Below are 15155 nucleotides of genomic sequence, written 5' to 3' on the forward strand. Positions count from 1 at the left end.
GTGTTGCTGCTGCACTCCACCTCACCCTACCGCTTTTGCCGCGGTCTTCATGGGTTGCCTCGACTTGGCCGCTTCCGTGGCGGCAGCCCCGTCGCATCCATCAAGCTGCACCACGGCTTCGCCTCAACTTCTCGATGCCGACGAGCCCGCCAACCTGCGCGAGTTGCTGAGGGAGGCCCCACTTCCTCAGAGGGTGCAGCGGAAACCCTCACGTTGTCACCTTCCGTTGCGTCGTCCCCACCCAGGAGCACGTGGGTGCACAAGGGAGAGTCGATGGAAAGTACTGGATAAAGTGCACTTATAATCAACCTGGTCGCCCAAGGGCTAGATCATCAGAAAACAAGGCTGAGATATCCACTGTGATTTTTTGCATCGAAGAACAAAGTCGGCAGTCAAAACATTCATCCGACGAAAAACCGAGGTGATATTTATCTTATCTAGTTTTTGCCATACATATTAATTCATGCGAGAACAATTACTCTGCCCTGTGATATTTTACTACGCAGGACAATTACTCATTACACAAGGAGCGTCATATTGCGAGTACGAAGCTTGTGTCAATCAACGCCACACGTGACTCACTATCCGTGACCAAAAGGGCTTACAATAACGCGGCCAACTCTCACGTCTGCGCGACCAAGATGGCTTATAATGACACGGCCAATTCTTATTACCGCGCAACCAAGACGGATTACAACGCCGCACCGATTCTCGCAGCCGTATCAAATCGTCGGACGGCTCTCGCATTCAACTCGTTGGTGCAGTGCTCGCCTGTACGAGCTGCCCTGCCCAACAGATGCGCGCAAGCCGTCGCCCCAGGTTCCATGTACATCAACCCGTTGGTGTAGTGCTTGCCTATGTGAACCGTCCAATGGATGTACGTGAAACGCCACCCGTGTAGTCCAGTTTACATTAACCCGCCAGTGCAGTGCTCTCATGTACGAGCCGTCCAACAGACGGATGCAAGACGCCGCCCTCGCGACCGGACGATATCAACATATCAGTGCAGTGCTCGCCTGTACGAGCTGCCCAACAGACGCGTGCAAGACGTCGTTCCCACGGTCTATTCTCCATCAACATATCGGTGCGGTGCTCGCCTATACGAGCCGTCCAACAGAAGCATGCAAACCGCCTCTGTGACCCGTCTCCCCCAACACAACGTCACCAAAACACGGACCAGCTCCAACTTGCGTCGGAATGCTCAATGGATAGACACATTAACCAATACTATCTACCTCAACATATCAAAAGAAACAGAAGGGCTTGGCATGAAGGAAACATCCCTGGTGAAGCTACAATTTGAGTCGGCCATCGTTGAGCCGATAATTCAAGTCAAACAACAAAGAAAAGTAAAAGTGGCCCTCGAGGAGCCACGAGAGTCGGACTACCTGAGAATAAAGCATGGGCCAAAAGGCATATACACTCAATTTGGCCATGATATTTGCCAAAGACATGTGATGAACATCACAAAGGTCATCAGCTCACTACGTCATCGACAGTTTGGATAAATCCATCGTTCAACCATCAACCTTATGCTTGTTTATGTCACAATCAAGTATGGGTATTCTGAAGCCGCCTCCTTGAGTCGACTTAAATCTCGGGGGCTACACACGCATGGCTCGACAGATTCAACCGGGCTTAATAATTTAAGAACCCCGGGTCATTACAGGAAAGTTAAGCCGGTCCCGGGGGCCGCTGCCACATTGGCGAAAAGATTTAAAGTCGCCCAAGAGGACGAGCCACCATGATACAACTGTTCAACCATGGGTGCCCTGCCTCATTGGCGGGTGATTTAAAAGCCACCCAAGAGGATGAGCCGCCGCCAAGGAGGTCATTCAAACATGGACGCTATTAGTATCAAAGAGGATGAGCCGCCATGTTGTGATCATTCAAACATTGATGTTGATAAGCCAGAGAGAACCAGTTGCCATGACGCATGGTTCAAACATAGGCGCCAATTTATGATCTTGAAGAATCAAGCCGGCTTACCTGGGGGCTATTAGTACCCAGGTTGTTTAGCAGTAATAGCATTGTCTTCTGCAATCCTATGCTCGACTTTTCCCTGACCATAGGTCACTTGGGGGCTTCCAACTCATTGAGTTCAGCTTTCTTACCCTCTTGTCTTGCGAAAAATTAACGCTTTATAATGGTTATACTAGATTGTATGTCTTTGCGACTCGCCCTATTGGCCCCATGTACTCTTGATGAGTCAATCCATTTTGGACCCTCACTTGCCAATGTTAAAACATCATTGTATGAATTCTTGCTTGTTTGTCATGTTATTCTTCAACTCCTTTGCAACCTTCAAGGATCGTTGGTTTCACTCGTTTGTCAAAGAAGCAACGAAGTTTTTCCTATTGCCCTTTCTCTTCCTCTACCCCCTTTCATTCTTAGATCTCGGGTCGAGATCTCTTGTTAATGTTGGAGAGCTGTAACAGCCCGAGACCGACGCTTCACAAGATTCTCCTTTTATTCCGTTGTCGCCGTGTGATTAGTTTGTTTGTCGCACTCATCATCGCGTCATTCGCATCATCCTCACTGCATCGGCACTCCGTTGCCGCCACTTTCCAAAACTTGCATTCGTTATTAGTTGTTGGTTCTCTCTGTTTTGTCGTTAACCATTTGGAGACCAACCACACACGCACGCGCCTGCGGCATCATTAAAATATCTTTTAAACATGTGTATAAAATATTCTCAGATTGGTTGAAACTTGGTGTGCGGTCTTATATTAATGTAGGTAGGCCGCGTGCCAAATTTCATCACAATCGGAGTTCGTTTGATACGCGATGGTCGACCGTAGCGGCAACATCAACAGTTTATCATCGGACGTTTTGCAGTGTTTAAAAATCTCATTGCCGGGCCGCAAATCTCACTCTCATCTCATCCCAACACCCCCTATCCACAACCACTAAGCCCACCTAGCCTAATGTCATGACCGAGACCTTCCGATCACGATCGTGCAGTTGAAATTAGGTGGAAAAACCCCCTAACCTAGCCCCTTTCCTATTTAAACACCCTCCCCATACCAAATCTAGCATAACCCTAGCCTGCCTTAGAATCCATGCGCAGCCGCCACCACAACCTCCTCTCTTCTCCAGCCACCACGGCCCGCCGAAGCCCATCTGCGGCCCTCCCGGCAAGGATCGGTCGGCCGCCGCCCGCTTGCCCGTGCCCGAGCTCCCCACCGACCCACCGGATGCCGTGGATCCCGCGCCTTCAGCAACATGCGGCCATCGCCATGCTGCCCCGCCGCCGGCCAGCCGGAGCCCCAATCCACCGCCAACGTCGTGCCCCGCCCCGCCCTCGGAGTCTGCCCGCCGCCGCCGCGACGATCCAAATCGGATCGAGGGTCGGGCACCTCCTCGCTCCCCCGTTGACCGCACAATGTCGCTCCTGGGCGGGCTCCCCGTGTGGGCCCGATAGTCGGCCCGTCCCGAGCGCCCTGGCCCAGCTGCGCCCGCGCCTCCCGCGGCCAGCTCGCCCCGGCACAATCGGCCTCCACGACCGGCTTGCCCGAGGTTGCTGCACCGAGCCAGCCCATGCTCATTGGGTGAGCCTGCTAGCCTACCTCTGCTATGTTGCTTCTCGGGCTCACTTTAGTTATTGCGCCCACCAGTTCAGCCTGTGGTTATTTTAATCAACCTACGATTTTATTTAGTTACAGAAAACAGTGCATTATTAAAATGGTTGTATCATTTAAACCGTGCGTCGGATCGACATAAGTTTTATATGTAAATCATGTAGAATTTCATGTAGATCAATATTTCTCGATTTGCATGCCTATTTAAAACTGTTTGACCTTCTATTTGCATAGATTTGCATGTTGTTATATTAAACCTTTTTATATCTTAGCTATTTAAGCGTGCATCCGAATTGCTCAAACCTAGTATGTAAAATGTTCGTGTTGTTTGCAACACATTTCCATGCATGGTAAAAATAGCCATCTCGCTGTTTTCATGTAGGTGGCATAAATAGTTTGCTATGTTGGGTTTATGGCATAATCCCGCATATGTGTGGTGGCATTAGTTTTATTTAAATCCCCACATATCATATATGTTTTCGGGATAGAAAAATCCATAGAATTTATCTATGCATTTAGTTTGGTCTTTTAAGCAAGTTAGCATGCATGATATTTTGCCATGTTGCCTTTTTGTTTATTTTGTGTGATTTATTTCGTGCATGATATGAATTACTTGTGAACATGAGATATGCCCTTGGACATGTATGCTAGACCCTCGTAATTTTAGTTGCTATAGAAATCCATGTTTAGGTGTTGTTTTCATGTTGCCAACATGCTGGAAAATAGTGCTGATTTGAGATGCTGAAATATTTCTAAGTCTGGAATTTGTAATATTTTGTTGTCGTCTTGCCATGAGATTTGCTAGTGATCTAGAGCCCCTTTGGGGTTGGTGCAATGTAGTTAGTTGTAGTGCTTAAGATTCTCTAGCATGATATTAAGTGTTGTTGTACAAGTTACCCACTAGTGCCACATGTCTTGTTTAAGAATTTTAGAATCATGTAGCTTGTTGTTTTGTGGTGTAGAAAATGCCATGTTGCTGCTTTTGGAAAATTATAGATATTTGTTGTATTGCTTGTAATTGTTGAACGGTTGCTCCGTTTTGAACGTGTCATATATAAAACTTGCTTAGAATATCGTGTAGTTTCATAATGTCTTGCTCCCTTCATGGTTTGGAATGCTTGTGGCTGTCATTTGCATACATATTGCATTCATGACATAATCTCTTGCGATGACCATATCTTTTGAACCGTAGCTTCGTTTTCAACGATCTCTATATGTAAATCGACTAGAATGACGTGTAGAATCACATGAACTAGGTTATTGTGCTATTTAACAAATATTAAAACATGCTAGTTCAGATCTGGATAGATTTCGAAATTAACATATGGGGTCATTTCGGAGATGCTATATGTTGTTTCCTACCTCATTTAAAGTGCCTAGATAGGTAGTTTAATTATGCTTCACCTCTTGTCATGTTTAACAACATTTAACATTGATGTATACCTAAACGGGAGTGAACTGAGTAATTCTAATGTGGAGTTTCGTCTTAATGTGTAGTGTTTGATTGTTGTGAGTTGTCGTGCCTTGCATAATAAAACCAGACATGCATCATATGTGTTGTGCCTCATGTCTCGAATATGTGTGGTGTTACTGTGTGTCGATTTTTGTTTCGGATTGTTTCTTCTCGATAAAGTTCCGAACTGCTGCGAAGTGTGAGGATCCGTTCGACTACGTCGGTTCGTCTGCTTCATGGATTCATTCTTCTTCCAAGCGGGATCACAGGCAAGATGACCATTTCCCTAGATACCATTACTATCATTGCCATGCTAGTTGTCTCGTTTCTTTGCTATGTATCGCTGCCTACCTCCTGTTTAACATGACTCCCAACATTGCCATGAAAACATCTAACCTTTCCACAACCGAGCAAACCACTATTTGGCTATGTTACTGCTTGCTCAGCCTTTTGATAGCGTTGCTAGTTGCAGGGGTAGTTGCTTCCATTTGAAAACATGGGTTCCTTGTTATATCACCATATAATTGCTATTTAATTTAATGCACCTATATACTTGGTAAAAGGTGGAAGGCTTGGCCTTCTAGCCTGGTGTTTTGTTCCACCTTTGTCGCCTTAATTTCGGCTACTGGTGTTAAGTTCCATATTGAGCGCTCCTAACATGCTTGGGGTTGTTATGGGGACCACCTTGATTTTTGTTTTGGGATAAAACAAGTCTAGCAAGGAGAAACATTGGTACTATATGCTTAATAACAACTAAAATATGCATATGGTTTGATCAACCCGTGGATAATTAATCAACCCCCAGGCCAGTGCTCCTCATGATTGTTGGTCCACCCACCTAGCAGTCGGCGGTGCCACCTCGGGGCAACTCGGGGCATTTTCAGGCTATCGTTCACTTTGCATAGACGGATGACACCCGTAGATAGAGAGCGCGCAGCTCTAGATACGGATCCGTCTCATCGGGTGGCCTTGCTGGACTTGTTTTACTCTTCTCGAGCGTATTGTTTGTGGGGTTCCGAGGATACTTTGGGCTATCTCGAGGTTGAGGTTTTCCAATAGGAACCCGAGGAGATCATGGATTTTCCTTGATCGAGGTTATTCCGGCGCAGCGTGTGATAGTTTCTGATATACTAGTTCGAGCACCCCTGCAGGATTAAATCTTTCGGAAAGCCATGCCCGCGGTTATGTGGCAACGTGGAAACTTTGTTTAACATCTGGTTCTAGATAACTTGAAGTAAGCTTTATTAAAAGATGTCAACTGTGTGTGTAACCGTGAATGTCTCTTTTGCGAGTTCCTTCTCTGACTGACGACATGGTGGGGTTATGCCTGGCGTAAGTAGGTGTTCAGGATCATTCATTTGATCATCATTAATTCACGTCCGTTATGCGTAGATCATCCCCCTCTTTTTTTATTGTACTCCTAAGTTAGCCACCTCAAATAAATGCTTAGTCACTTGATGCAGCCTCAACACTTAACCATACCTCACCCATTAAGCTTTGATAGTCTTGATACCTTTGGAAATGAGATTGCTGAGTCCCATGTGGCTCACAGATTACTACAACACCAGTTGAAGGTACCTGTAAAGAGTTACTTTGACATGAGCACGATGATTGTGCTTTTGGAGTTTCTTCTTCTTCTTCTTCATCGATCTAGGATAGGTTCCACGCCGGCAGCCTGGGATAGCAGGATGGACGTCGTTCTTTTATCTTTTGTTTTCGTCCGTAGTCGGACCCTACCCTTCTTAATGATGAGTGTATATTGTTGTATTGATGTGAACTTGATGTAGCTTGTGGCGAGTGTAAGTCAAATCCATATACTCATCTATTCTGTACATGTACTTGTAACGATATCCGTTATTGCAAAACGACGAGAGGCGCTTCTATCCCCGTCGAGGCCCTCGTGCCAAAATAAGGATAGGGTCGCATCTTGGGCGTTACATGGGATCTCATCTTCACCAACATATTCTTCAGGGTCCTCATACATGGAAGTCCTTATCCCAACAAGGTGAACTGTCTGCTTACTAGGCCTCTTCACACCAGCCTTCTTGGCAAGTTTGTCAGTGGACAATGTTGTGCTCTGCTTTTCAGATTCAGGTGCTCTCAGATCAGCAGGTTTAGCGTACTCTTTCCTAACAATCTTCCTTGGAGCCTTAGGAGGAGTTGAAGTTTCCTCCGGCACAAAGTATGAGTCCTCTAGATCAGAATTCAGTTTCTTCCTCTGCGTGGTGGTTGCTTTGGGCAATCCATGGGAGTTGTAGGATCCACGGTCAGAGTCGGACTTCTGTGGACTAGTGCATGAGTCCATCTCAACACTTTGCTCTCCGAAATCATTCTGTCTATCATCTGATCCAGACATCTTGACAGACACACAGAACCTCAGTAGCAAATAGCAAAACTTGTGAAGTAGATATAGGAAAGATAGAAGGGTTGAGCATCACAAAATTTAGATGTTTTCGAAAAATTCGAATAAAGAAATATTTACTTTTAGCTTTCTACTGATCACATTTCCGTAGCACCGAGTTTGAACTATCAGAGTCACCGAGACACATGAACTCTTTTACAGAAACTTGGTCATCGTTTGGGTGGAACCGAAATTAACAACTCGGTTTCATCGAGTTCATTCTCAGGAACCCTAGGTTCAAAATCGGTGGAACTGACATTCGCAAATCGGTGTCATCGAGATGAGGTCTGCGGACAGATAAACCTAAAAACTTCCACGTTCTCTGATCTACAGGAGCATATGGTGGATGGAGAGATTGCACATTGTGGCTTGTGGATAAATCTTCTAATGCGCATGAGATAGATTGGGGAGGCGCAAAAGAAAGGGGCGGATCTATACCCTAACTCGGCGATGGTCCGGCTACGACGACGACGGCGGTGAAGAATCCATCACTGGCGGCGACTCCCAGCGGCAGAGATGCACGAGGAGTCAAGGGCGAGGACTAGCGGTCGAGGGGGTAGCGTAGGATTTGGACGAAATGACTTTGACGATCAAAAATCAAAGATGCGATCTGCTGGAATATATACCCTTTCGCTATCGATGTCACCGAGATTACGAAATTGGTGTCACCGAGTTCCTCTAGTGTTAGTTGACAGGGAAACTCGGTGTAACCGAGTTTGTGATATCGGTGGTACCGAGGTTGGAAACTAGATCCACTTTATAAATTCGGTGGAACCGATTTTGTGAAGTTGGTCTCACCGAGATTTTCAAAGAGGTTTCGGAATTCAGCCATTGACGATACAGAACTCCGAGTGCATCTTCACACAGAAGGATCGATAAGTGATTGTTCAACTTTTGTGATGAAGCATGAATATAACTTTAGATGAGATAGCATAGATAGCTAGAGAAGGGTCCTAGGCATTCTTGTCCATCCAATTGGCAAAAGATAAATCAAGAGCCAAATAACAACAATTGTATGTCCTTGAATGATCAAATACATGCAGACCAACATGCTCACACAATAAGAATGACGGATAAAACATGGTGAACATGCACAGACATCGTAGCAGCTATCAAGCACTTGGGCAATGTCAAAAGTAATATATATATGAGTATATTGACATAGGAACCAAGTCAGAATACTTGATCATAGGTCATACTCATCGTTAAGCACAAGCGGGGTTACCACTTTTACATAAGCAGTAAAGTGTTCATATCCTTAGGAGATGCTTATACTCAAGTCTTAGAGTAATGCCCCGCTTGATGACATCCCCCTAAGAGGGGTCAACTAACCTTGGGTTTTGTCATAGAAGACTTCAAGTAAGTGAAGTACTAGTGGATGCTCGAAGTTGATGAAGATCATCTTGAGTTGGGAGCAATCCTTGTTGTTTTCTTACTCTTCTCACCTACATGGGTTAGTCCCAAAGCACGAGGAACATATGCAAGAATATCTATGGACATGGAGTGAAACACACATGGGATGATGTCCAAAGATGCATTAATTACCTTGTTCCTTGCTTACCTTTGAGGGAACATGTGACTCCTTGAACTAATGCTTATGGTTGAGGTTGATTGCAAATAGTTCTTGCCAAAATGAACAAGAGTGAATTTCATTGGCAGAGTCACCCCTCAAGAACTTCTTAGTTCTTCCTCTTGGCGATCCACATCAAATTGATGGGAATCCTTGGAGTTTTGGTAGCACTAGTTTAAGTAGAGCTAGTAGTGCCCTTGGGAACCCACTTGACCTTAGCTTGGGGTTCTTCTTCAAATAGGTCAATGTCATCTTGAAGCTTTCCCTTGCCTTTGTGGTCTTGTGTTAGAAGGCCATCTTGTGAGCTTGTTCCTTCCAGAGGAGTAGGATCATACTTCTATTCTTGGGGAACAAACTTAGGAATGGGGTATGAACCTTCTTCCCAATCATCTCCATTGATGTTGAAGTAGCCAACCCCTTACTTCTTCCGATGTCCTCCTTGCTTGCGCACAATTTCCTTGAATTTCTTACTTCCGGCAAGACTCTTGAAGACACCTCTCTCTATAATCGCTTTCAATAAATTATTTTTTTGCTCAAGTGTAACTTGGCTAAGATAATCATTAGTGGAATCAATGGAGCTACTAGTAACAACATTATTGGATTTAGCTTTAGCATTGTTGTTACTAGATGAAGATACTTTCCTTCCTTTGGTACTAATGTACCTAATTTTAACTTGTGGAACAAAATTGGACAAAAGTAATCGTTTGGTTAGATAAGAGGAACTCTTCTTTCGAAGATCATCATTGATCACTTTTAAGAACTCATGCTCTTGATCTAAGTTGAGATTCTCCAAGCGTATCTTCTCATGGGTTCTTGCAATCTCTCTATGATCTTCTAGAGTAGTCTCATGAGCTAACTTAAGAGTTTTTAGTTCTTGAGTTAGTCGTTCAATTTCCTTTTTATCATCATCACTGATTTCTCTTGACTAGCATGATAATTAGTAAGTTCATTTTCATTGCAATCACTAGTTTTATCAAAGAGCAAGTCATCTTCTCCTAACAAATCATCCTCATCACTATTAAAATCAAGATACTCGGTGTCGTTGTTTTGTCACGGCATATGTCCTCGTGAAAAGACTTAGGTGTGGAGCCATCACAGCTATGTTGCGTCTTGAGAGGGGTTGGTAAGAATCGAGAGACACGAGTTTACCCAAGTTAGGCCCCTCCGATGGAGGTAAAAGCCTACATCCTGCTTGTGTTTCATTGATGAAGATGATGATCTCGAATACAAAGGTGCGGAATCGCTACCTCTGGTCTCGAGGGTGTCCAATATGTCTATCTATAATAACTTGAACTTGTCATAGCTCAACCTAACTTCTCCCTCTTGGGACGACTTACCCCTCCTTATATAGGTGGAAGGGGTAAGTTTACATGTAGAGTCCTACTAGGAGTATGACTAGGATTAGTCTGTCTTGAATCCTAATCTGTGTCTTGTTTCCTTTGTGAGGGAGTGTTTCCTCTTCTTGGGCCCTCTGTGTGAGCCGGCCCGCCCATGAGCTGCCTTCTGGGCTGTTGGGTCTTCATCTTTTGTCTGAGTCGCCTGTCGGGTCATGTATTAGTCGCCCACTAGGTCACTAATGAGTCGCCAGTGAGTCTCCAAGTCCCAGCCGGGTCATACTTCAAGTCGGGTTACACCGCGGGGTATATCCCCGACATTAGCCCCCAGGTTAGCTTGAATTTATACATGGTAAGCTCCTGAAATAAGAATAACAAGTATGTTAAGGGACCAGCTTGCTCCGTTGGCCAACTTGATTTAATGAAGTGGCTCCTTAAAAATCCAGGTTTCTTCGAGTCGTCTTCACAATCAACTTGCACTTATGTGTCCTTTGCAATAAAATACATATGCCATTGAGTCAGCTTACAATGCTTTCGCTTGATGAAAATATTAGACTTCAAATATCCGTCTTGTGTTGAGCCAACTTTGAATACTTTCGGCTTGAGGATGTTTAGAGCTTGTCAAGTTGCGATCGTCGAAGTTGTCGGGTTATGATTGATAATGTTGGGTCATGATTGTTGGTAATTCCCAGTCAAACAACTGAACTCTAATTGACTTGATCAAATTATTGGGAATAAAGAAAATTCATGTGATGTTGAATCGGTCTTTCAATGCTTCAACTAGATGAAAATATGTTGAGACGGTCTCGCAATTGACATCTTGAAAGTGCTCTTCAACTTCTTGATATATCCATATTACCTGTAGCCCCCAAGCTCCAAGTTTATAAGTTCGTGGTGAGTTGGTGGTTTGCAATGATATCTTTGACCATGTAGCTCCCAAGGTGTCAGGTTATCTTGCGTGCAACAGCCTGGGACTTGTAATCATCTTATATTTATAAATCTTCAGCTGGTGTAGCCCCCAAGGGTCGGATCATCAGAGTGTGATGGGTCGGGTCTTCAATTTGGACCTCATGATCTGTGAAAACAACTGAGTGTTGTAGCCCCCAAGAGTCGGGTTGTCTTGCTTGCAGCAACCTGGGTCTTTAGAAATTTTGATCTAATTAGCGTAGCCCCCAAGTGTCGGGTCTATTGCTTGCAGCGACTCGGGACTTCCACGTTCTTCTCCTTTGAAAATAAAACATCATATGATGTAGACCCCAAGGGCCGGGTCATTATGAAATAATGAGAAGGGACTTTATAGATCTGATTATGTAAACTTGAGCAACAATGTATAGCCCCCAAGGACCGGATCATTATAAAAATGATGAGTCGGTTCTTCCTTGAATCCATACTTGAATAAAAAGTGACATGTAGCCGGGTCTGTTGATGATGTGATGATTTGAAAGAGCAGTTTGCATTAGCCCCCAAGTGTCATGGTGCATGCTTGCAGCAACATGGGACTTTCATACTTTAATGTAATCTTGATTTGAATAATGTAGCCCCCAAGTGTCGGGTCGTGTGCACGCAGCAACTCGGGACTATTCCTTCCATTGTAGAATAAAATCATATCAACTGTGTGAACTGTTGATTCCTTCTGATGAAAGAAATCCTTCATTGTGGTTGCAATGTAACCCGGCAAATATATGTTTGAGAAGTCCATAAGTGTTGTAGTTTACCAGAGAGCACAAGTTGAAGAAATCCAAGAGTCGGTCAATTAGATGACTCGGCATTATATGTAATAGGGCGGATGTTCGAAAATAATCAAATCTTCTGAGCTAACTTAAAACCCCCAATCATTTAACATTGGTTATGATAAACCATGATGAAGATCCAACCATATCAGCTATCAAAGATCTATTTTCTCCTGCAGAAGTTTACGCTTTGACCTGGTTTGAAGACTGGCATGACATGTATGTATGATGCATGATGCAATGCAGGATGATGCATGTATATGATAGAATAGTTTCGGTTTTCTGATAAAAGATGACACCATATGAGGCATCAAATTATTTTTAATGAAGCTTTTGGCATTAACTTTTAATATAAGCCGCCCTTCTGAGCTTTATTGCCTTACAATTTGGATTTTCCCTTTATGAGAAAAGTCTTCATAGTCAGCATGCTTTGCATGAGCCGGTAAGAATATTGAATCCTTGCCTAAAAAATATAACACCATATAGGGTATTGAATTGTTTTAAATAAGCCGGCTTAGTGAGTCACGACGGGTAGACGGGCTTGCAAGGCTCTAGTCGTACCCTAAGAGGTTTGTGCAATAACCTTTATAATTTAGATTGGCGGGTCAGGCTCAAGTCAGGCTTCAATGAAGCAGGTTCTATGAACCCATGGTTTATCTATTCTCCATATGCTGGTTCCCGCTGGACACCTTGATGTCTTAATATTGGCAAGTGAGGGTCCAAGATGGGTGGACTTGCCAAGAGTACATGGGGCTAATAGGGCGAGTCGCAAAGACATACAGTCCAGTATAACCATTGTATAGCGTTAATTTTTCGCAATCTAAGAGGGTAAGAAAGCTGAACTCAATGATTTGGAAGCCCCCAAGTGACCTATGATTAGGGAAAACTCGAGCCTAGAATTGCAGAAGACAATGCTATTACTCCTAAACAACCTGGGGACTAATAGCCCCCAAGTAAGCCGGCTTGATTCTTCAAGATCATAAATTGGTGCCTATGTTTGATCCGTGCATCATGGCAAGTGGTTCTCTTAGGCTTATCAGTATCCATGTTTGAACGATCGCAAAATGGCGGCTCATCCTCTTTGATACTAATAGCGTCCGTGTTTGAATGACCTCTTGGGCGGCTTTTAAATCACCCAGCAATGAGGCAGGGCACCCATGTTTGAATGATCGCATCATGGCGGCTCGTCTTCTTGGGTGACTTTAAATCTTTTCGCCAATGAGGTAGTAGCCCCCGAGACCAACTTAACTTTCCTGTAATGACCCGGGGTTTCTAGAATTATTCAGCCCGGTTGAATGTACCGAGCCATGTTTGTGTAGCCCCCGAGTCTTAAGTCGACTCAAGGAGGCGGCTTGAGAGTCTCCATACTTGATTGTGACATAAGCCGGTATAATGTTGATGGTTGAACGATGGATATTATCCAGACTGGAGATGACGTTGTGAAGTAATGATCTTGTGACGCTCATCAGACGTCTTTGGCAAATACCATGGGCAAATTAAGTATCGGTCATGGTGTTGTAAGCCGCCTTGGTCGTGCGGACATGAGAGTTGGCCGTGTCATCGTAAGTCGTCTTGGTCATGCGGACGTGAGAGTTCGCCGCGTTGTTGTAAGCCAGCGTAGTCTGATACGGACGAAAGCCGGTCCACACTAACGTTGGCGCGCCTCCATCCCAGCGGTATCGTGCCGCTTTAGTAATGAATAATTGTCATACGTAAAAATATCACACACCAAAGTAACTGCTTCTTGCAGAAAAAATATGTGCTAATAAAATAGTTGGAATGAATAGCGCCTGATATTTTTATCTGATCAGTGGGTCCAGTGGTGTTGGATAATGTTGAATGTAGTTGTCACACAAAAAATAGCATATGTATATCTAACTAGCAAAATAGCCCGTGCGTTACAACGGGAGAAAAAAACACCACACGCTTTTAATTTTTTTATAATTATTTTGATTTATTAAAAAAATAAGCTAACAAACTAATGTAGTTAGTCCTATCTTTTTTGTTGAAAAATCAACCCGTTCATTGTTAATTCCACCATAATGAGAAATTGAAACGCGGGTTGAATAACAAAAATTACAGGGTTTTTTTTTATAAAAATGGCGTGGTGGGTTTTTCGTAAATAAGCTAACAAACTAATGTAGTTAGTCTTATCCTATTTTGTTGAAAAATCAACCCGTCCATTGTTAATTCCACTATAATGAGAAATTGAAGCGCGGGTTGAATAACAAAAATTATAGGTTTTTTTTTATAAAAATGACGTGGTGGTTTTCCGACGGAAGCAATAGCCGCTTTATTATTATGTATAGATTTTAGATGATGTGATATAGCACCAACACCAAGTAGTCTTCTTTTGCATTTCTTCCTCTCTTTTTTATTTCTTGTCCGGCTCCACAGTAAACGAGCCTCTTCTCCTTGACGCGTGTTCCAATATGCTTGTACTAGTATTTGTATTACCAGTAGAACTTTGCCTTCGAGATCGATGCCATATTGCCTCTAGTCCTTGATTTAATATATGAAGGCGTGGAATACTTTTGATTGCTCGTGCAGGTGGGCAGTCTATACATAGCAACAACTCAGTGGATCGGTCGCTCCTTGGGACTTGGAGCTGTAGGGAACGAAAATTGGATACTTTAGCGACTAGCATACGACAACCAGAATAAATCCCACAATACGTCACCTCGGTGCAGTGAGATTCGTCTTGATTTCGGCATAGAGTAAAAATCAGTCTCCGATCTTCATATGGACACGGATGAGGTCAACGAGATGAGGTCGAGTCCGAGACTGGTGGGGGCGACTCGAGGCGAGGCGAGACAACCAAGCGACGAGGTTGACCCCGAGCTCGACTTGGCCAGGCACCGGTGGAGGCTGGGTGCAGCCAAGCCATGCCGCGGCGGGTGCATGCACATCGGCGGTTCAAGATGCAGCGGCGAGGCGAACTACAACGGTGGCTCACGCACGGTGGGGCGAGCTCGCGCAACACGAGGTCGTGGCGTTAAGGCGACACGAGATGTCCTCCCCAGCGATGGAGTAGTCAATTTTCCTTCCTTCATTCCTTCCTTTACACGGAGGGGTAGCTGACGCGG

This window comes from Hordeum vulgare, chromosome 5H (genome assembly GCF_904849725.1).
Source record: "Hordeum vulgare subsp. vulgare chromosome 5H, MorexV3_pseudomolecules_assembly, whole genome shotgun sequence".
Classification (NCBI taxonomy): Eukaryota; Viridiplantae; Streptophyta; class Magnoliopsida; order Poales; family Poaceae; genus Hordeum; species Hordeum vulgare.